Below are 21,185 nucleotides of genomic sequence, written 5' to 3' on the forward strand. Positions count from 1 at the left end.
GGTATCTAAGAGAGATATGGATACAGCATTTAGGGATGTGGTTTTGTGATGGAGTTAGTAGTGTTAGGTGGTGGTCTGACTCAATGAGCATTAGAGTCTTTTCCAACCTAAATGTCTGGATGGTTCTATATTTTTCAGTAGTGCATAGCCCGTAGAAATTTTGCACTGATACATCTTTAAAGAAGATAAAGCCTATGTCCACTATGCTTTTTTCTTTCATTCATTACACATCACATGTTAATATCATGAGCAACTGTGATTAGAAGATCTAAAAACTGTAAATTTTAAAGTATCCATATCTCTTGTTGTGACAGTTTCCTGAACTTTCACAAACTGAGTTCATAAAAATTGTTGGTAAATTGGAGACTATCAGTTCTTGTTTGTAGCAACATATATACAGACACATGTACAAACAACTCCAAAGTGTGCCATTTCCTGAACAGAGACGTTAATGGGACGTCATCACCTGTCACGATCGCTGATGTTGCCAAAGATGTTGGTTTGTCAGCCTGACCTTTAAACTGTTCTTAGGATACTTTTGTGTAATCAAGATTTGCATCTTCAAAAATGTCAGTAGAACAAAAGCTACTACTGTTGTCCTGACTCAGCTGAGCAGATGTCAAAGATTTGGTACATAGCTGCTAACATACTTTCAAGTCCAACTGAAAATGAGAATATACTTTATTCACAGTTACAATTAGGATACATCTTTAGCATTTATTTGTATTTATGCTGATGTTGCATACCATTTTCTTGCTGTAAGTTGAGCGGCAAAAAGTGGTTTTATTTTTATGCAGATTTAAGTCCAAAATATGACTTACCTTCATGTGTTTTAAGGGAAAATCAAATTTAGAAAAAGAAATCAGCAGTCCTTCAATGGCATGAAAAACAGCCTGAGACTGGTGCTAACCTTACTGACTCAGGAACCAGTTTGTGCATTTTCAATAAAAAAAGAACAGTCTCTAAAACACTTTTTACTCTTTTTACTCTCAGAGTGGCTGTAGCTTAGTACACTCTGGATGAGCACAATATTCGTAAAGAACCAAAAGAAAATCAGATTGTTGACATTTTAGTTGACTGTTTGTTACTCTGGTGAAGTATTTATTTATTTTTGTTTACTAGTCAGTCTCGTTTGCCCTGCATTGCATTTTGTTAAGATACTTATGTAAGTAAAAAATCAGACTTAGCAGCATTCTGTGTTCACTATGCATGATGTGAACAACTGCACAAAGCCTAAAGTAGCCCAACTGCTAATAGGTGGGTGAGCTGGGGCATACAGAGCTTTGTTTCTACACAGAAAAAGTTTGGATGAAGAGAGCAAAGAAATAAAAAGCTCCAAATGTGGTCTCTATCTGCTACATGTTGGTGAGAAGTGGACAGCTCTCTTCTACCTGTCCTATAATGAAGTGATGTGTGTGCTAATTTGACTTCTGATCCACAGATATCTCTGTAATCTTTAGCAGGTCATGCAACACATCTGAGATATGGTTCTTACTTCAAGGAAAAGTCATAAAGGATCACATCCCTCTATTTCAGGAAGTCCAAAATGGCCTTTGAATGTGGGAACTGATCAAGTGCTCTAGGGTCTCTAGACTGAACTGTGCTATAGCAGCTGAAAATATTGTGCTATGCTGCATGTTTTCTGATCAGCTTCTGTCAAGCCCACCTTCTATCAAGCCCACAGTGGAGGGGGAAAAAGACTTTTTTTTTTTTTTTAAATCACATTGTTAAGTTACCAATTTCGATAAAACACATCACAGCTGGCAGCACAAAAGGAGAAGAGACAGACTTTGGTGTTAGAAGTCTGTCTCTCTTGCAGTGGTGTGTGCAGAAGTAAATCTCACCTTTTTGCTGCAGATCTGTGATGTATTGCCTAAAATTAATCATGTTCTTCCTTCTGGAAATAATAGTCTTACTTTAGGGACAGATTCTTGGTATGTTTTCCCAATAAACGATTCCAGTTTCTGGCAGAGACAGTGCCAGGTAGTCAGGAATTTGGCATTTCTTTAATTTTTGGTCAATCTCCAGACTCCTGGGGTCTTTTCACTGTAGTAGACACTACAAAAAGGCCAGTGATAGCAGCCCAACCCATGTTCTGCTCAGGGCTCTGCTGATAATTATCCGGGTTGATAATCTAATAGTGGTGAGCGTATCGCGAAGGTAATGTTTACCTTGAGCACACAAGCTCTGCGGAGCACAGAAAGCCAGGTCATAGCGAGATTATTTAACAGCACACACTGCCACCGAGCAGCGCCTCACGTTCAGCCGTGGAGGGCTCCCTCCTTGCTGAGTAGTGACCCCTTAAGGAGAAATCGAGCCACTGCCGCAGGTAGTACGGCCGCCGGCTGCGCCGAGCTGCTCTGTGCTGTGAGATTCTCATTCTGTCCCCTCCCCGCCTGTGGTTTATTTCTTCATTCTCAGTTCAGCACATTGACGAAAGGATGTTATAACACCGCGTATTAAGAAATAAAAAAATAATAACAATAATTGTGGCTAAACTGTGCTCAGCAGCAGGTATCTTCTAGAACTTTTGGGGTCAAGAATTGTCCCCACGTCTCCTCTGCGTGTGTGTGTGTGTGTGTGTTCTGATTTGTTCACTGATGCTGCACCACCAGGACATTTTGGGTGTCTATTTCTTTGCAGTCAATGTTGTCCACCTCTCTTACTTTACCACATGGAACAGATATGGGGTTGGTTTTCTTTTCTTTTCTTTTCTTTTTCTTTTTCTTTTTCTTTTTCTTTTTCTTTTCTTTTCTTTTCTTTTCTTTTCTTTTCTTTTCTTTTCTTTTCTTTTCTTTTCTTTTCTTTTCTTTTCTTTTCTTTTCTTTTCTTTTCTTTTCCTTATTGTTGTTGTTATTGGTACCAAAGTCCAAATGCTGAAATCCCAGTATCAGTGGTAAACCACAGCTTCCTTCCAAAGCTTCTTGCTCCAGGGCAATATCTGGAAAAACCAAACCCTAAAACTTTCAGTCAGAGCAGATAAGAATTTAGCATGCACTGGTTTTGGAGTATTGTTGGGGTCTAGGTCGGCAAGATTTTTTTTCAAAGTTTTTGATCAACTACCACTGAAAAACGGCTCTATAGCATCTTTTGTACATGGTGTATGTTCCAAATCTTTCTGCAGAGTGAGGGACGTGTAGAACAGTCTCCTCAAGAATCAGTCGCTAAGAACTGCTAAATTGCAATCCTCGATTTAGGCTCTCATCCTATCTGTTTTTCTACACTGCATGACCTTTCCAAGCCTACGGGGAAAACCTTCTTTTGAGCCGTTAAAGCAGTTTGTGCGGATCCCTTCTATAACTTCTCCGAGTATCATGTTTCCTGCCTAATGGTGCAATTACCTGCACCAGCAGGGAACGTGGCTCACATTAGCCAAGTAACTACGCTAAGATTCTTGGACAAGTTTTAGGAGATGACAGCGAAGTTCAGATCGGTGTATTTCCGCTGCCGCCCGTACTTCAGAGCTCTCTCAGGGATGGCTGCGCCGGGTGCGCTGTCATGTAGGAGCGGCTTCACCTGACCCACTCTCGCTCACCTCCCTGCTCTGCGGGGCTTAGCACGGTGCCACAGCGCACGGGTGGGAACGGATCCGCACTGCCAGCGCCCGCCGCTGTGGGACCTTCCCGTGGCAGGATCCCCGCGCTCGGCACCAGGTGCAGCACTGCACTCCAGCCTTGCAAATCCCCTTTTCCCCGAGCATCCGCCGCAGCCGGGGGGTGGCACCTCCGCTAAACCCCGCAGGAAGCTACAGCTTAAGCAGGTGCGTAATGGGAGCACGCAAGCACCCTGAGGACTTACCGCAGCTGCACCCGCCTTTCGCTCCCCCCGCCCCGCGCCTCCCAGCGAGGCCCCCGCCTCTCCTCTGGACCTGCCGCAGGTCGCCTGCCGGCAAAGCCGCCCGCCTTCGCGGTGAGCGCGGTGCTCTGCCGGCCGGCGGGGCGGCCCCGGGCTGCAGCACCCGCCCCCGACCCCCGCCCCGTCCTGTCCTGCCCTGCCCCGCCGGGACCGCCGTGCCTGCGCCCTCCCCGCGCCCTCCCCGGGGCCTGGGCCGTGCAGGCTCCTCCCGAGAGCAAGCGTGTGGTGCCCGCCCCGGGCATTGGAGCGGCGTGTGCCGAGGGGGTGTGTATGTGGGCTGGAGTTTATTATTATTATTATTGTCATTAGGAAAGAAAGAAAAGGAGGGAGAGGGGGGAAAGGGGTGGAGGAGGAGCGGGGGGGTGGAGGGGTGTGAAAGAAAAAAAAAAAGGCCCGGAGAGGAGTTTCCAAAAACTTCCAAGGAACTCGTTGCTCCAAGTCCCAGGCGGCGGCAGCGGGCGAGAGCGATGCTGGAGCCGCGGGCGCTCCGAGAGTCGACGGCGGCGGCGGCGGAGGGGGCGGCCGCGGGGACGGCGGCGGCGACCGCGGAGAGCGCGGGGCCGCCCGGAGCCGGGATGGTCGAGAAGAAGAAAGACGGCAAAGGCAGGAAGGGGAAGAAAGGCAAAGGGTCCGGCAAGAAGCCCGCTCCCACGGAGGAGGGCCAGGCGCCCGGCTCCTCCACAGGTAAGCTCTCGGCAGGTGCGGGAGCCGCCTGCGCGGATCCACCGCTCTCTTCCCGGCAGACGCGGCGCCGTTCGCAGCGGGCTCTGCTGCCCCGGCTCCCGGCCCGGCCCGTCCCGCCGGGGGCTGTCCGCGGAGCGGCGTGGTCGGAGCTGCTCGGCTGCCCGAGCGGAGCCGGTCTGCAGCTCTCACTCCCGCCGACCCCGGAACCCTGAGCGGCTCTCGGCCAGCTGTTGCTCTTCTCTTTTCTTTCTTTATCCTTTTTTTCCTTTTTTTTTTTTTTTTTTTTTTTTTCTTCCCAGTGATGGCGGTGGTAGTGCATATCTCCCATTACAAAACGCGTTTTCTCCCCCTTTCCTTCTCCAGGAATCACTTAGCTGAGTAGAACAGATGGCAAACTTTCGTGCCGGGTATTTTGTTTAAACTTGCAGCTATTTACTCAAGGATGATCAGAGAGGACCTTTTGCTCGTTTAGCAGCACGTGTTGTTTGTCTTATGCCTCTTCCGTATTACATGCAAGGGTTTGTGCCATTAAGACCCTAATTGTAGGTGTGCACAGGCTCAGGACTCTGTGGACCTACCCAAAGGCAGGGTTGCAGCATGCAAGCTGCCTCACTCAGCCAAACATCTCAACCAGTGAAGACTCCTTAGTGCTGTACAAGTACATGATGCTTTTCCTAAAGTGCTCATGCTATGCCACCTAGTTATCAGAAAGCTTTAGAGGTGCATGCATAGAGAGAGTTTTTGCAGCCTGAAGTTTTTGGTCAGACTGTTTATTTGAATTCTTTGTTGTTAGTGGGAAATTATTTTAAAAGAGCAGAGTCAGTTGCCTGATTTGGCTGTTTATTTGCTTTTTTATTCCACTAAATGGAGAAACAGAAAGTCCCAAGGGGCCAATTTCTTTAAATATACCTGAGTTAATTCTGCTTAGTGCATCATGGCCAACGTGATGCAGCTCTAGACTTTAATCACCAATCCTCAGGGAGGATGTGTGTGATTCAGACACAGCAGGTATCCCTGTGGGCTAATAATCTTTAAAAACTTTCTCTGCTCAGGGCATCCTCTTCTCTGTACCTCTTTGGAGACAGATATCCGCTTCCCCCGATATCCTACCCCATTCACCTAGCTTCTGCTCAGCAATGAGTATAAATGAAAAACTGGGGGAGAGCAGGGGAGTTTTCCCTTGGTACACCAAGTTGAGGACAAACTCTTCATTTGACTTCTTACTGTCTCTCTCTCTCAATCCATTAGGAGTCTGTCTCTTGAAGCATTAAAAGCTCTGGCAAAGTTATCAGTCACAGCTGGGGTGTTTGGGATTTTCAGTTTGTTTTAGTGGTTGACATAGAAAACATGAAGACAGTGACATGCTGGAGGATTTATGACAGGAAATCACTGTAAAGGGAATGTAAGAGAGGTAAACTTCTGACTGTGCGCACCTCAGGGTCCTGCCATGTCCCATCTCATTCTTGTAGGAGAGCTCTCTGCTCTGTGGGCAGCTTGCTGCCTCTAGCAGAGCAGGGCTGCTGTATGCATGAGAGGCATGGGCAATCTCTGGATGCTGGGGCAGGAGGTGCAGCTTCCTTAGGTTGGGCAGTTGTGCCAGCCGGTGGGGAGCATGAGAAAGTACTGCCAAACCAGAGGGGCTTTTACTGGGCAAACCAGCCAGCCTGAGTCTGAACTAGACAGAGGTTTTGGGACCTCCTGGGGAAATCAGAGTAATAAGAGTATGGAGGACGCATTGGCATTTATCATCTGGAATTTGGGTATTTGCATCTATCTCTGGTGCTGTGTTCTGAGCATGTCTGCCATGGAAAGTGTTTTGTCTGAAACGCTGGATGGTGGCAAGTGTAGTCTGAGGTTCACCAAAAGAGGGTTAAACCTAGGCAAAGCCTGGTTTCTCAGGCTTTGCTAAAAGTCCTGAGAGCTTGCATACTGCCAACCCAAAATATGACAGTGTTTTAAGCAGAAAGAGTCCAGTTTTCTGGCAAGTGTTTAACTCAGTTTTCCAAAGTGGCAGAATGTTTTTGCTGGTATGAAAGAGTACCGCCTTCATCCATACCTGACACTACTAGTCAAAAGTTTCCTGTGTGGGCAAGAACTGCGCATTCTTCAACCTTATGTAATTAAAATCCCACTCCTTTTGAGATGAGTGCGTGCGGTAATTCGCGTGCGTAGCTGAGCCGTGTGCAATGATTGCAGGTACAATGTCTAGTAAGGAGATTGAAATATAGTGTAAGACATCTCTGTACATTTGACTCACAATGAAATAATGTCATGCCGATGACATTGCATTTATAAATCATATCTACCTTCTGATTTGTGGATATTTTCTGTTTTGGGGAAGCTTAGAAAATGAACTAGTTCTTCAGAAGAGAAAGACCAGTTAGATTGGTTAATGCACAGTGTAGTAGGGCAGAAGTTCTGCATTTCAAGCATCTGGCTTCTTCTCTCTCTGATCAAGCACATCAGAGCTCAAATTAATGATTGGGCTACATACATTGACTAACGTTGTGTTCTGGCAATGATATGAAGACCTCCCGACTTTGGTAGAACCGCAGTTTCTCCTTTTCACTAATACTGTTTTGCAGTGAGAAATTAGGCACCTGATGATCAGTGAGTGTGCTTAGGATGTGCAGTTGAAGAGGTAATGGAACGCTTTTATTTTTTAGTGTCCTGCTTTCTTAAATGGAAGTATATAAAGAATTGCTGTTTTCTGTGCTGTGTTCTGCTCCATCAGTACTTTACCTCCTCCATTCATGGGCTTCCTTCCATGTGGAAAAAACAGCAACTTACAACCAAGTTTTACCATCTGTGCACTAGCACAAAAGTCATTAATTTTTTGTTTATGGCTGTTTTCCTGATTGTAGCTTCAATAGGCTTAATTTGCTTATTTCATGTTTCCCTTCAGTGTCTTGTCAAGAAGTGTTCGTATACTGGAAAATAGACACAAGGTTAAGAATCATCTTTATTATTTAAAAAAAGTGGATATACGAAAGATGTTTCTTTGCTACATTCTCTCACTAATAATCAGGGAGCTCCAGAATTCTTGTTAGAGAAGATGATTAATTAGAGTAAATAGATAGATAGATAGATAGATAGACAGATAGATAGATAGATAAAAGCAAGTTTGGCCTGCACTGCTCAGCTACGCATTGGTAACACAGAAAAAAAATCATCTTCATGTTTTTCATTATCCAGGTGGAATCTGGGCTCTGGGCTTGGTAACAAAAACTTCAGCTTGATTTCTTAGTCACAAAAATTATGTAAAAGAACAATTTCCCCTCACTTCAAATGGTCTTGAACAAATTGATTTCTTGCATGAAGTCCAAAGTGATCATATCTTCCTTCAGCAGGGCAGTCCAGGCCATGGTAAGTACAGAGAGTGGAAAACTGAGGAGGGAGTATTAAGAATTGACAGAAGCTTGCAGCTTTTCTCCAAATGATTTCACTGATGTGCTGTGCCAACTGAGTGTGCAGACAGGCTCAATAAATCTGCCTGGCTTCACAGGGCACTCTCAGCGTAGTTGAAGTGCCAGGGCAGAGAAACCCATGCAGAGAAACTGAAATTGTGATGTGCTGCCTCCAGACCTGCCCTCACCTAGGCACTGCTCCTGTCTCAGAGTGCTGTTACAGCACTTTGTCAGGAGTCTGGGACTGGGCCCACCATAGAATCGCAGTATCATTAATGTTGGAGAAGACCTCTGGAATCACCAAGTCCAACCAGCAGCCCACCCCACACCCCGCCCATTAATCACGTCCCTCAGTGCCACATCTACACGGCTCTTGAACACCTCCAGGGATGGTGACTCCACCACCTCCCCGTGCAGCCTGTGCCACTGCATCACCACTATGAGAAGAAAGTTTCCTAATATCCAACCATGTCAGCTCTTGAATGTTCTGCCACACTGACCTCAGATTTGGTCCCCATAAAGTGGTGCTATTGAGGTGACAGAAAAGAATCAGTCTGGGGAGAATCCTCTGTGGAAGACCTGTGTAAACCAGATATTGCACCAGCACACGGCTGCCGAGCCTCCTTGTCAAGTGCTTTGAAGAGGCTTCAGAGCTTGAGTAGATAGAGAATGAAGACCATGAGCTATTCCAGAGAAGACACCGTGATGGGTGTAAAGATTGAGCAGCAGACTCTGGTTGTGCCAGCCACTCTTTTGTTCAGCTGCAATGGCAGGAGTAGCAGGGGTCTGTAAGCAGCTGGTGCAGAAAGACAAATTGGTGTGGAGAAGAAAGATGAGAAGGAAAGATGAGTCCCAGTCATCATTTCAATGAAGTGACCTCAGAAATATGGTTCTGAACATATCTGCGTTTACAGAGCCCAGCAGAGGGAGATCAGGGTCACCGATACTGAAAATAAGTACCTCCTGATGAGAAAGTTAATGTAGTGTTGGACAAAATGCTAGAGCTTTGCAACCGCACAAGAGAAAAAACAGCAAGTTCGGATGGGATGAGTAAGCATCACCTTTGACTTCATCCTGTTTGCAGGCTTAGTTGGTGGAGGAACAAGTGGCATTGGTCAGACTGAGGACTGGGGTGCAGTTCAGGGCTTGGCTGGGAGGGCTCACAGCTTAATCTGAGAGTTACTATATTTAAATTGATACTCAGCATTCATAAAGAAAGGTCAGGAAGCAGGTCAAGGTTTTAGCAGAAACCAAAGACGAGAGCTTTGGAGATGGCATGAGAGCGGTGGTTTCTGGTAAAAGCTGTCCAATTCTAGATGAAAACCATTGTTTGGAAGGTGTGACAACTTCTCCTGGTGTTTTGAAGCCAAAGTATTTATGCTCTGCTGGTATGCCTGTAGATTTTTCTGAGAGGAAAGCCTCTCCACCTGTATGCAGTGCCTGAATGCTCCAAACATTCCATGCAATCTTCAGAGCAATTTTGAGAATGAATCCTTTAAAAAGCATGCGAGTATGTTCATGTTTTGTGAATAAATGAGATTAGTCATCATTCAATCTTTTTTGATTTAAGACTACAAGTACTACTTGACCGTAGCCATGGGAATGCAAATAAAATTGTGAGGACATACCAGTACCATTGTCCAGTAAATACTGCCTGTGTATAGAAGGACATTCGCTGTGTCAAATACATGCAGAAACCATTCTGAACTTCGTGCAAATATTGGTGGCTGGGTAAGGCTAAAAAAAAAAAAAAAAATTATCTTTGGTATAGAAATGCCAAGATCTGCTAAGCTATGTAGGAATTTTAAAACATTAATCTCTGGCAAAGCTGAGACTTTATGCAGTTGTGGGCTTCTCTTCTTGGATTTCTGGAAATGCACTAACTGTATTTGAAAATAATAACAAAACAGGTTGAGGCAGCTCTCATGGGAAAAAAATAAAGGGCCAACATAGTTAATTTTTTAGAAGACTTCTTCAGCACTGTTTGAGGGAGCCACAAAAATCACAGAGCAGCTGAGCATCCTTGGACAGGAATGTCAACTTTAGTCCCTTCGGTGGCAATTTGTGGCTCTGAAAGAAAGGAGAGCGAAGTGCCAAACTGGAAATTTTCTTGCAGCCATCTCCCTCCCCCGTCTCCTCTTTGTAATCTGTCCCCAAGCATCCGATAGTCCTTTGAGGCAGGTACTTACGACCAAGAGCAAAACAGCTAAGAACAATCGTCTTGCAGAGTGTCAGAAGCTCTGGAAATGCTACAAATTCTTACCAAATCAGTGTTTTGTTAACACTCCAAAAGTAACAAGAGTGAATGTGCCTTTAACTGTACTGATAGTTTATCATGTTCCGTTATGATACAAGAAAACAAACCAAGTGTCAATATTTTGCGTGAGTCATTCTAGCTGCACAAAGGACTGCCTCACTGTGCTTGAAGTATTTCAGTTAACCCTCGATTGCTCCCGCAAATACCCTGGGTGTCTGCGGGTGGTGGAGATCTTGTTACAGCCCCAGAAAGCGCACGTTATAAGACCTGTGCTGGAAGAGTGAGGGTGCCCATGTCGGGACCGCAGGCAGGAAGAAGAGGAGCAGCGAGGAAAGGAAACGCACCTTGTCGCTTTCTCAGGGTGCCTTTGAGCGATGCTCGTCTGTATCAGAGCCGCTTAAAAAATAATAACGATGTCCAAACTCATAGCGAAGAGGGGGAAAGGGAGCCCGCTGCTTCCCGGAGCAGAGGACGGGTGGCTGCGGCGGGGCGCGGGTCGAGGTGCCGCTGCCGGCGGCGGCCGCGAGAGGGTGCGGCGGGAGCGCGCTGCTCCGCGCGGGGAGCAGGGGGTGCCGGGCTGCAAAGTGCGGAGCTGCGCTTGTGCGGGGAGGCAGTCGTCTGGCTGTGGGCGCCTTTGATGGCAACTTGGAGAGCAAGTCTGCTTGCGTCCCTCCCTTTCTTCTTCCCTTCATTCCTCCTTTTCTTCTTTTTCTTTCTCCTCTTCTTTACTCTCTTTCTCCCTCCTATCCATCTGTCCTCTCCCAGACTATAAGTTTTTCTTTGATATGTCGTTTTCTTCCTTCCTTCTTTCTTTTCTCTGTCCCTGCTTCCTTCTTTCCCTTTCTCTCTGCCTCCTTTTCTTTCCAACTCTTCCTCCTTTCCAGCTAGCCTTCCACACTTCCTCCTTCTTCTCATCCTTCCTGTCTGCTCAACTTCTGTTAACCGAGAAAAAACATAAAAGGAAACATTAAGGCAGCAACAAACTGAGAGATTTAATCAATTTAACACAAACCACAACTGGAGCAACTGCTGGCAGTTTATTTGTACATAGAACACTGTGTCTATATTTGCATTTCTACCGTTGTCATTTCTTTGAGAATGGGGAGAAATTGGCCTAGTTTGTTCACTGTGAACCGCTTGACTTCTCCTAGTTCTGATAAAGTGTCTGTCAGCTTCACAGGTCTGAGATTGAGTGATATTAATCTAATTGTGACACTTCATTTGGGAATCTTTCCTCGTTCTTTCTGTGCATCTGTTTCTCAGGTTTTATGAGCTGATGGTCCTTCCACCTGTGTAAGCAGGGGGAATCCAGGTCAAGCAGTTGGGGCTTGGCATTCAGCACTTGGACTCAGGCTCAGCCTTGCTCAATGGCTTTCTCCGGCATTAACAGCTTCCATTTCACCCCTGAGTCAACCACATGCCATGTTTTACGGCTAATGGTTAATCCCTTTGAAGACAGTTACAGAAGCATGAATGCATACTTGAGATGACTAAACAGAGTCCTGGTAACATCAACTTGCACAGGTAATTGATAGAGGTTGTTCCCACTGCAGCTACTGCTAGAAGAGTTAGATTTTGAATCCAGTGTTAGGAGATTACATGTTTGTGCATGTGTTGGCTTGTGTGAATTTTATCAGGATTTTTGTCTTCTACAGTGACAGAGTCTTTAGTTTCCCTTTGGAGACATCCACTGGACTCCAAAAGGAGAAAAAAAAAAGGACTTATTCTGACAATATATTGCACTTGCATATGAAACAATACTGAAAGCTACTCTGATTTATTGCATTATAATTGGAATAGAGCCAGTTATAACGTGAGTACTTCTTTGCATATATCACAGAATCACAAAATCAAAGATTGGCCAGGGTTGGAAGGGACCTCAAGGATCATGAGTCTCCAACCTCCCCAGTTAAGACCAGGCTGCCCAGGACCCCATCCAGTCTGGCCTTGAACACTTCTAGAGACGGGGCATCCACAACCTTTTTGGGCAGCCTGTTCCAGCACCTCACCACTCTCTCTGTAAAGAACTTCCCCCTGACATCCAACCTAAATCTTCCCTCCCTCAACTTAAAACCATTTCCCTTTGTCCTGCAGTTATTTATCCTTTCAAAGAGTTGATTCCCCTCCTGTTTGTAGACTCCCTTTAGGTACTGGAAGGCTGCAGTGAGGTCACCCTGCAACCTTCTTTTCTCCAGGCTGAGCAAGCCCAGCTTCCTCAACCTGTCTTCGTAGGGGAGGTGTTCCAGCCCTCTGATCATCTTTGTGGCTCTCTTCTGGATCCTCTCCAACAGCTCTCTGTCTTTCTTGTACTGGGGGCTCCAGACCTGGACACAGCACTGCTTCAGTATATTCTTGAATTGTGCCAGATTAAACTGATCTTGTTTGTGTCACTGTAATGCTTTGAGGTTTAACTGAAGTCTGAATCCTTCAAACTCCCTTCACTGAAACCAGCTAAGTTGAGAGCAAACTGCCCTTCCCAGGAACCTGCATGCCCAAAGCCACACCACATTAGTCTGGTCCCAGAGCAGAAACCAAGTTTCCCAATTCTCTCTCTAACTTCTTTCCACAAACCATCATGTTTCCTGAAGTGTGACCTATCTAGAGATAAGAAGGTAATGTACAGAAAACATGAACTCATCTCACATTCTGTTTTTTGGCACATGGAAAGATTCTTTTCCCAGTTTCTGGAGGCACTGTCTATTGCAGTGACACTGGCTGCAATGGAACAATATTTCAGTGGGAAAAATATGACCTGTGTCCTAGGGTTGCTTAGGGTTGCCTGTGGCTCTTTTCTTGTGTTTTTTTTTGTTGTTGTTTGTTTTTGTTATTGTTTTTGGTTTTTTTTCCACCCTCTGCTGCACTTCTGCAGTGAACCATACCATCTGCAGCACCCTCTGCCTCACCCAGTGAACCATACCAGCAGAGAAATTACTTTTGAAGAAGGTAGCTAGCATGAAAACATGTAAGTTTCTGGTTGGACCTGTTCTTGGAAAGAGTGGACTGGAGATGCAGAGGTGTAAAGCAAACTCTAAAAACTGTGGGAGAATGAATGGAGCTGCCGGCACACCAATGAGGCCAGGTAAAAGGTGCTGGAAAAACAAACAAAACAAAAAGAAGGCATTTCTACATTGGAAGTACTTGCCTGGGCATATGGGAAATATTCTGTCACTCATAGAATCTGAGGCTAGGATTGATACCTATTATGTGCTCATACACCTCAACCAAAAGCTCTGGGATGAATGCAGACTGGGTGGGTGAGGTTTCCTGCATTTGACAGGTCTCTGGTTCGACTTATTGGCAGGCTTAACTTTGTAGATTTCAACGATCCTGGCCTCATCCTATTGTTGTTGATACATTTTGTTTGAAGATTTTTTTTTCTCTTCAGCATTGTGCATAGCACTTGAGAGGGTCTGCAAATGTGCAAAAGACTAGGTTCAAATACTAGATGGCAACAGAAACTATGGAGAAAATAAACCAATTGTCAGCAGAAGTGAAGTTGAGGCTTAGCACAATTTTTCTTGGCTGTGTGAAGTGTTGTCAAAGTCAGAAACTGGAAAACTATTTCAATAAATTAGCTGGGAAAAAAAGTTTTTTTTTAAAAAAATTCACATGGAGCTACTTAAGAGAGAGAAATACCCTTTTTAATTCTTGCCCACTCCTCCTTCCTTTTCCTTTATTATTTCTCCCATCTGTAGGTGAGAATGCCTCTCACTGCACTCTATCCTCACTCTTACAGTGAAGACCATTTGGGTGAGGAGTCTGGGTAGAGTCAGGGCCTGTCCTTCCACAAAATGGTCAGCATTTCTCCAGCAGGGTCTCTCTTGCAGCTGATGTCTGTTCCACAAGGCTGGAACTCAGTGCTCTGAACTACTGGTGTTCTTCCTCTTGTCCTCTGCCTGCTCTCTGCCCCATCCCTTCTCCAGATCACACACGACTGGCAGAAGCCAGTGACAATAACCAGATTATTTCTAGTCCCCAGGCACAGTGTGTCTAGTTCCTTGGCTACAGTTGAAGCTGTACCTAACGGCAGAATGAAGGCAGAGCTTGGTGCTAAGGAGATGTCCTCTTCTCCACTGACCACAGGAAAGATCAAGGCAAGGAGTATTATTTCTAAAAGATGTTGAGAGAGTAGTAGCTTAATCTGAGCTTTTTTTTTTTAATGGTATGTAAATAATTACACAGCTGCCAGTGACACTGGCTCATCTTGAGAGAAATTGCTCAAGAGAGATTCCCAGGACAGTGAGGACAGTAGAGGATGGCTGAGTCCCATAAATGTTTCTCATGGTTCAGTCTAGACATCAGTGGCTTTCCTTCAACTCAACTTTGCCTGCATCATCAAAGCTGAAGTAATCTACCAAGTCTGGATAGTTCTTCTCCTTTTCAGCACCTACAGACTGATTCTTCAGTGTTCGTTTTTCCTTCATGTCCCAGAAATTTCATTGATGCTTCTGTAATGTGTTGTGCTGAGTACTGACTGCCATAGTGAGCTTGCCTGGAGGTAATTCCATCATGCTGGGAAAAGGGCAAGCTATGTCAGCATGTCAGTTAGATGGAATGGCACGAAGATGTATGAAATTACTTCTTTTTGCAAACTATTCTGATGCTTGCATAAACAGAAACCATGTGGAGGCCTTGTCTTCTTGTGTCTCACACAGCCTCTGAGTTCCTGTGCAAGGTATTTTTCATACTTGGAGCCATACATTTTTGGTAGACTCTCTCCAGCACTGAAAGCTGCTCAGTGCTTTGGCATGGTGTGTGCTCATGCTCTGCCATTTCCGCCATGAGATGAAGTAATCAGAGGGTGCTCTGATTTATAACATCATTTGAGTTGAAGTGTTGCTCTCCTTCCCGTGGTCCCAGGACATTTAGTCACTTTGCACTTTCCAGGGACATCAGACATAGGATCACAAGGCAGTCCACTGTCAGAGTTTCCATCTATTTCTGAGCTACAAAGAGCATATGTGCTTTGGAGAGCCCTTTTACTGTGTGAATAAGTGGCAAAAAATGGACTGTGATGCCAACTTGCTTCAGTGCAGGTAGCTCTCCTTAAATGCATCCCAGGAACCTGTATGCATGGGATGGGTTGGAATAAAAATTGCTGCTGATTTTCAGTCAGATCTCTAGGGGAAAAAAGGCCACAGGTAGGGCGAAGACTAGATGCAAAATCACCTGTGCAATTGAAAGGGGAACACAGCCCATAGAACAGTAGTTCAAAACTCCCCTGCTTATTATTGGTAGTTGTCAGGTGACTGTGTCCATACATCTACTTGTCCTGTGCACCGTAAAGTCCTGCAAGGAACCCATTTGTCCAGCTTAATTGCAAGCCAGTAGACCTGTCAGGAATGCATGAAACTCCTTGAAAACAAAAAAAATTGTAGAATGCAATCTGAGGGCTTGCTTACGCACTGACATAAGTGGAGGTAGCTAGGACTGTTGAGAGCGGAAGATAGTGTGCTTGCAGTTAGATTTCCTCTTCTCTCAGCATGTATGGGTACCTGTGGATTTTGAACCTCCCAGATGTCTTTTAGCAAATCCTGAAGGAGCCCAGTGCAATCAATGCACTACAAAATATGTAAACTAAGAATAACAGATGGACTTCTGTCCTGCAGAAACAGTATTTGGAAGAAATTGAAATGATGCACTGCATCACATTTGCTGGCCTAGAGATGATAGGAAGAGAAAGACAATTGAATTAAATATTGAAAATTTTCTTCTAGGGCTAATGCTTAACACAACCAGTCCGTGAGTAGCACATTTCTAGGTGTTTCTGAATCTTCTTCATATTATCCTCTTTACCTCAGGGAATTGCTATCTTTTAACCATTCTACTCTCATCTACATAGCTTTGCCAAAAGAGAATAAAGGCACTTTTTTCTTTCTAGAGTTATTCTAGAATAAGGTTAGTGCAAACATATATGTAGACTTGTGCAGACACACACATACACACTACTCCTCATGATTTCAGCAAGAGAGGAGTTAATTTTTAGAAAGTTTGAGGGCTCCTAGGGTTATATTACATCAGTGAATTCCTCCGGTGGTGAAGTATCATTGAAAGGAAAGTCTTCTTTTCTAAACCATTTTTAACTTGTCATTCCATAAAAACTCTGGAGCTCCTGGACCAGCCCCCCTCAGGGAGTGGTCCTGTGAAGTGTGTCAACAGCTGGATGGCAGAGAGTTGGAAAGCACTGCTGCCTTTAAAGAACAGAACTGCTAGCTGCTGTGAGAAAGCAGTGCATTTTCCCAAATAACTCTTACTTCTGTATTAATGTTTCCGAGACGAACATAAGCATATTCTTTTGATAGTGTTAGGAATCAAGCTCTTCATGGAAGAGCAGAAATCTCCCCACCATGCTTACAACAGGGAAGTGCTGAAATGTTGAGAGTAGTGGATTCCCCTTGATATATTATTTTTAAAGCGTACTTGGTTAGCGACACCCTTTACACATGAAAGAAATACCAGGCAGATGCAGGATCATCTTAAGTCACGATGTGTTCCACAATGCTTCTTGCTCTCAGTTGCATGGGAAAAGCCACTCCATTTCCAATCAATCTCAAAGAACTCAAGCATAAATTGGAGCTGTAAATTGCTTTGCAGCTGAGGGATAAGCAACAACTTGCGGGATTAAGAACTAGTTTGTTAGCGAGACTGTTTCCATTCATAACACTGTGTTGAGTTCTAGCTCTAACCAGTGAGCAGATAAGATAAAAAAGGTAAAACAGGATTACCCTGACAGTGTTTGCACACCCTTCTCCTGGCCATCAGCAGGGCAGTGTTAACATGCAGTAACACTGCCTGAGGGTTGCAATCTCTGTTCTGGTGAAACACCCACTTATTTGTGCCAGGTTCCCCCAGGGTCCAACCAGGAGGGAAGAGAGGCAGCTTGCACATCACCTCTCACCACAAAAGCTCCTAAGTAAGTCCAGCAATACCTGCTTTCTGCAACTCTTTGACCTGGAAGACCTTGCCACAGTCAGGTGTGTCACTGCCTGATTTGTTCTGTGATTTGAGATTCAACACAGCAAAGTGCAAGGTTTTGCACCTGGGCCGGAGAAATCCCAGGCATCCATACAGACTGGAAGGAGCGGTCCTTGAGAGCAACCCTGCAGAGACGGACCTGGGGTTCTGGATGAAAAACTGAACATGAGCCAGCAGTGTGCTCTTGTAGCTCAGAAAACAAATGGTATTCTGGGCTCCATCAGAAGAGGGGTGGCCAGCAGGGACAGGGAGGTGATTGTCCCTCTCTAGTCTGCCCTCATGAGGACCTACTTTGAGTACTGCATCCAAGTCTGGAGCCCCCAGTACAAGAAAGACAGAGAGCAATCAGAGAGGGTCCAGAGGAGGGCCACAAAGATGTTCAGAGGGCTGGAGCACCTCCCTACAAAAACAGGTTGAGGGAGCTGGGCTTGTTCAGCCTGGAGAAAAGTAGGCTGCAGGGTGACCTCACTGCAGCCTTCCAGCGCCTAAAGGGAGCCTACAAACAGGAGGGGAATGAATTCCTTGAATCAGTAGATAACAGCAGGACAAAGGGAAATGTTTTTAAGGGAGGGAAGATTTAGATTGGATGTCAGGGGGAAGTTCTTTACAGAGAGAGTGGTGAGGTGCTGGAACAGGCTGCTCAGAAAGGTTGTGGATGCCCCGTCTCTAGAAGTGTTCAAGGCCAGACTGGATGAGGCCCTGGGCAGCCTGGTCTCATATTAACTGGGGAGGTTGGTGGCCCTGTCTGTGGAAATGGGGTTGGAGATTTGTGATCTTTGAGGTTCCTTCCAACCCTGGCCATTCTGTGATTCTGTGATTTTTTTTTATATCTCTTTTTCCTGACACCCACCATCAGCGACCACAGCAGATGGGATGCCAGACTAGCCCAGCATTTGACCAGGATATTTGAGTGCTGGAACATGCTTGAGGATGGAGTGAGGGGTCAGTATGTGCTTGAGAAGGGAAAAAATCGGGCACGGAGGATTTGTCAAGCAGGAGTATAGGATACAAACTTGACCAGGAATTAATACACCAGCAGCTCATGGAGTCCATCCTCCAGCCGCTGCCTATTTCTCATGTTCTCAGTGCTTTGATGCTTGCTGCACCACTTTCTCCAGCACCACCATCTACATTTCTAACAAACCCCCTTGCCTGGAGCATGTTGTACATAACGTTTCTAGGGGGGATGTGGGGGTGGAAAGACCATATGAGATCATAAAGTTTTTGTGGAGTGCAATTTGATCCAAAAAGTGAATTACCAGGTGCTTCTTCAGAGAGAGATTGGAGTTTATATTTAAATACCTCATTTAAGAAGGCCTTGTGCTCCAGAAGTGAATCAATTCCATTTATTCTCTAAATGCTGATTTGTTTTACCGTAGCATAATTCCAGGATGATGTTTAAATTGATCAGTAGTTTGAACTTAACAAATTTATAGGAAAAAAAAAAAAAAAAAGGACAAAGATTCATGTCATTATTCCTAACACAGAAGGTTTTAGCAGCGTAGTTGGTCATGAAACTTTAACAAGGCAGTACATTCCAGATGCCTTTTTTCAGAAATTTGCTCCTCTCCTTTACCTACCAGAAGAGGCAGGGAGTCGAGGTGCTGTCCTCATACGGTACCAGCACTGGAACTCAGTGGAACAGTATCAGGATGGATATAGCATCGATCAAGAGGCTTCAGTCATAGAGGCGAGGGGTGGAGGAGTAGTGGAGCTTTGATAGATACCACTCTGCAAGTGTATGTACTGCTGCCAGAATGGATTTTACCTCTCGAGGAGGCTTCTTGTAACAGTAGGTTTATAGGAAAAATGTTACACTTCTGTGCCTTGTAATTTGGGGTATAGCTGTGAGATGGCTGGGTTTGTTCCTGATTCTCAGATGGAAGGAGCTGCTGGAAGCAGAGGCTGTGTTTTCTTTGTGCAGTGTTTCTGAACAGCAGCACTGAGCCCTGCTCTCTTGCCCCCTTGCTCAGGCATCCAGCAGGGAGGATTGGCTGGAGGCAGTAATGGCACTGCTCATGCATGTCTGGAAGGCAAGTGCCTGCAGTGAGCAGCCTGATTCTGCAAGGACACCTGGAAAGCTCATCCAAATGAGCTTTTAAAGTGCATTTACTAAGCTGTATTCAATCACCACTTGGATTTTTAAATTATTTTTTTATTTAGCTCTAAACTGACTAAAATTAGCATCATTTTATTTCCACCATCCACTCACTGTAGTTTAACTGAAGAACACAAATTCACACTTTGAGTTAGTTCAGATAAAGTTTTCCTGTCCAGCATTGTGCCAACAGCCCTAGAATGCCACCACTTGGTGCTAAGTCTGAGATGAGTCTCCAGCCCCAGCTGAGTCCCCAAGGGAAAAGAGTCCCAAACCACAGCTCTGCTGTGGAGAAGGCAGCTTGAGAATGTGTTCAAGAAGAGAGGAGAGGTGATAGAGAAGTGTGTACGGGGAACTGACAGTTGAGGATTTGTTGAGCTGGATGTCAAGCAATGGGAAAAGAGCAAGTAAAGAACAAGGAAAGGATAGAGGGAGAGAAGAGAGGGCTTGTGAAGCAAGACACAGCTGGGAAATGAAGGTGCAGGAAGTGAGGGGAGGGAAAGGGTCACTTTTGGCTCAGTGGGAAATTGGGGATTTGGAAAGGAGGGAAACTGAGGCATGTCAAAGCTGTGATGGGAGTGGGATGAGTTTGTGACAGGGATAGAAGCTGGCCTTGGGGGTGGAAGCAGAAGGCTGCTCATGCAGATGACATAGCATAGTCCTTCATCCTCCGGGGTCAGCAGGCAAAATGACTTCACTAGTCATCCTCATCATCTGTTCCCTGCCTTCATAGCCATGCTGTTTCCATGCAGTGACCATGGCAACCCAAGTTTTTGACTGGCTGCTCTAGGATGGTAGCTGTAATGACAGCGGTAATGAGTATTGACGGAGAGGAGGGAGGGGAGAGCAGCTGTGGAGCAGGGGAAGTTGCCTGAGTACAGTAATCGTGTTTGGCAGGTCAAAGGTGAACCGTGGCCTGCGGGAGTTGTACAATGCCCAAGGCTAGCAAAGTGGTGTTATAATAAACCCCAGATGTTTCCGCTATTTACAATGTATACGTTATGTTCAAACCTGAAAATGCATCTTAGGATCTGGTGGGTAGGGAAACAGTTATTAGCTGCTTGGAAATGACTTGTTGGTAATGTATCTGTTCCCCCTTGATATTAGCTGTTGCCTGTTTAAAATATAAGCCCTATAAGCAGAGACTCTCAGGAGCAGCCCTTTTTTCCCTTTTTTTTTTCTCTCTCTCTTTTTTTTTCTTCTTCTTGTTCCCCCCAAACAGAAAGTGGTTTTCAGCAGTTCCATTTGACTGCATGAGTAACATCGCCATCCCCCTCAACAGCTTTTTGGGAGAGCCCTGTCCGGGCACTGCAGGCTGCTCCTACAAATGCCTGTGTGGGAGAGGCCCCGCTGTCAGGCTGGGAGAGCAGCCAGCCACAGGTGCGCCGAAAGCACCATTTAATTTCCCCAGACTAATTGTTTTAGAGCTCAGAGCCAGAACCCGCGCAGTGCGTCACGGGCCACAGCACAGCCTCAGCAACTTCGAATAAGAATTGAAGAGGGGGATTTAGCTGATGGAGCTTTTAAGTCAAAGTCATGGCTTGTCTACAAGAGCAAACTGCTTGACTAAACTGTGAATTTACAGCCCGGTGGTTGCTGTGAACAAACCCTCCAGGTGCTTGGCCCAACAGCTGGTCCTGGCCAGAACTCAAAACGTCCAGGTTTAGAGTGAATTAATTCATCTGTGGGAAAACCTGGAGCTGACAATTTCTGGTTGGGCTCTGAGCTGATTGTAGCAGAATCTGCTCTGGAGCGAATCAAGCCAAAGCAAATTAAAGCCACCCAACTCCAAATGGAAGTGTGTGCTTTGGATTTAATTAGCGCAGGCAAAACACACACCTTCAGGGAATCCTGATTAACCTCTTACACAGGCCCTGATCCCCCTGAGTCAAGCCATGCCATGCCAAAT

The 21,185-nt window shown here is 45.4% G+C and overlaps 1 protein-coding gene and 1 long non-coding RNA gene across 2 annotated transcripts in view; one reads left to right on the forward strand and one right to left on the reverse strand.

Annotated features, from left to right (window-relative positions):
• NRG1 (neuregulin 1) overlaps window positions 1-21,185 on the forward strand; it is a 461,683-nt gene that overhangs the window by 282,305 nt on the left and 158,193 nt on the right. The gene's annotated exons all lie outside the window — the stretch shown is intronic.
• Window positions 664-3,967, reverse strand: LOC146542291 (uncharacterized). Its single transcript, XR_014880377.1, has 2 exons — window positions 3,799-3,967; window positions 664-2,941 (listed from the first exon to the last, which is right to left on the reverse strand). It is a non-coding gene; the product is annotated as an uncharacterized LOC146542291 (long non-coding RNA).

This window comes from Meleagris gallopavo, chromosome Z (assembly GCF_905368555.1).
Source record: "Meleagris gallopavo chromosome Z, MGAL_WU_HG_1.1, whole genome shotgun sequence".
NCBI lineage: Eukaryota > Metazoa > Chordata > Aves > Galliformes > Phasianidae > Meleagris > Meleagris gallopavo.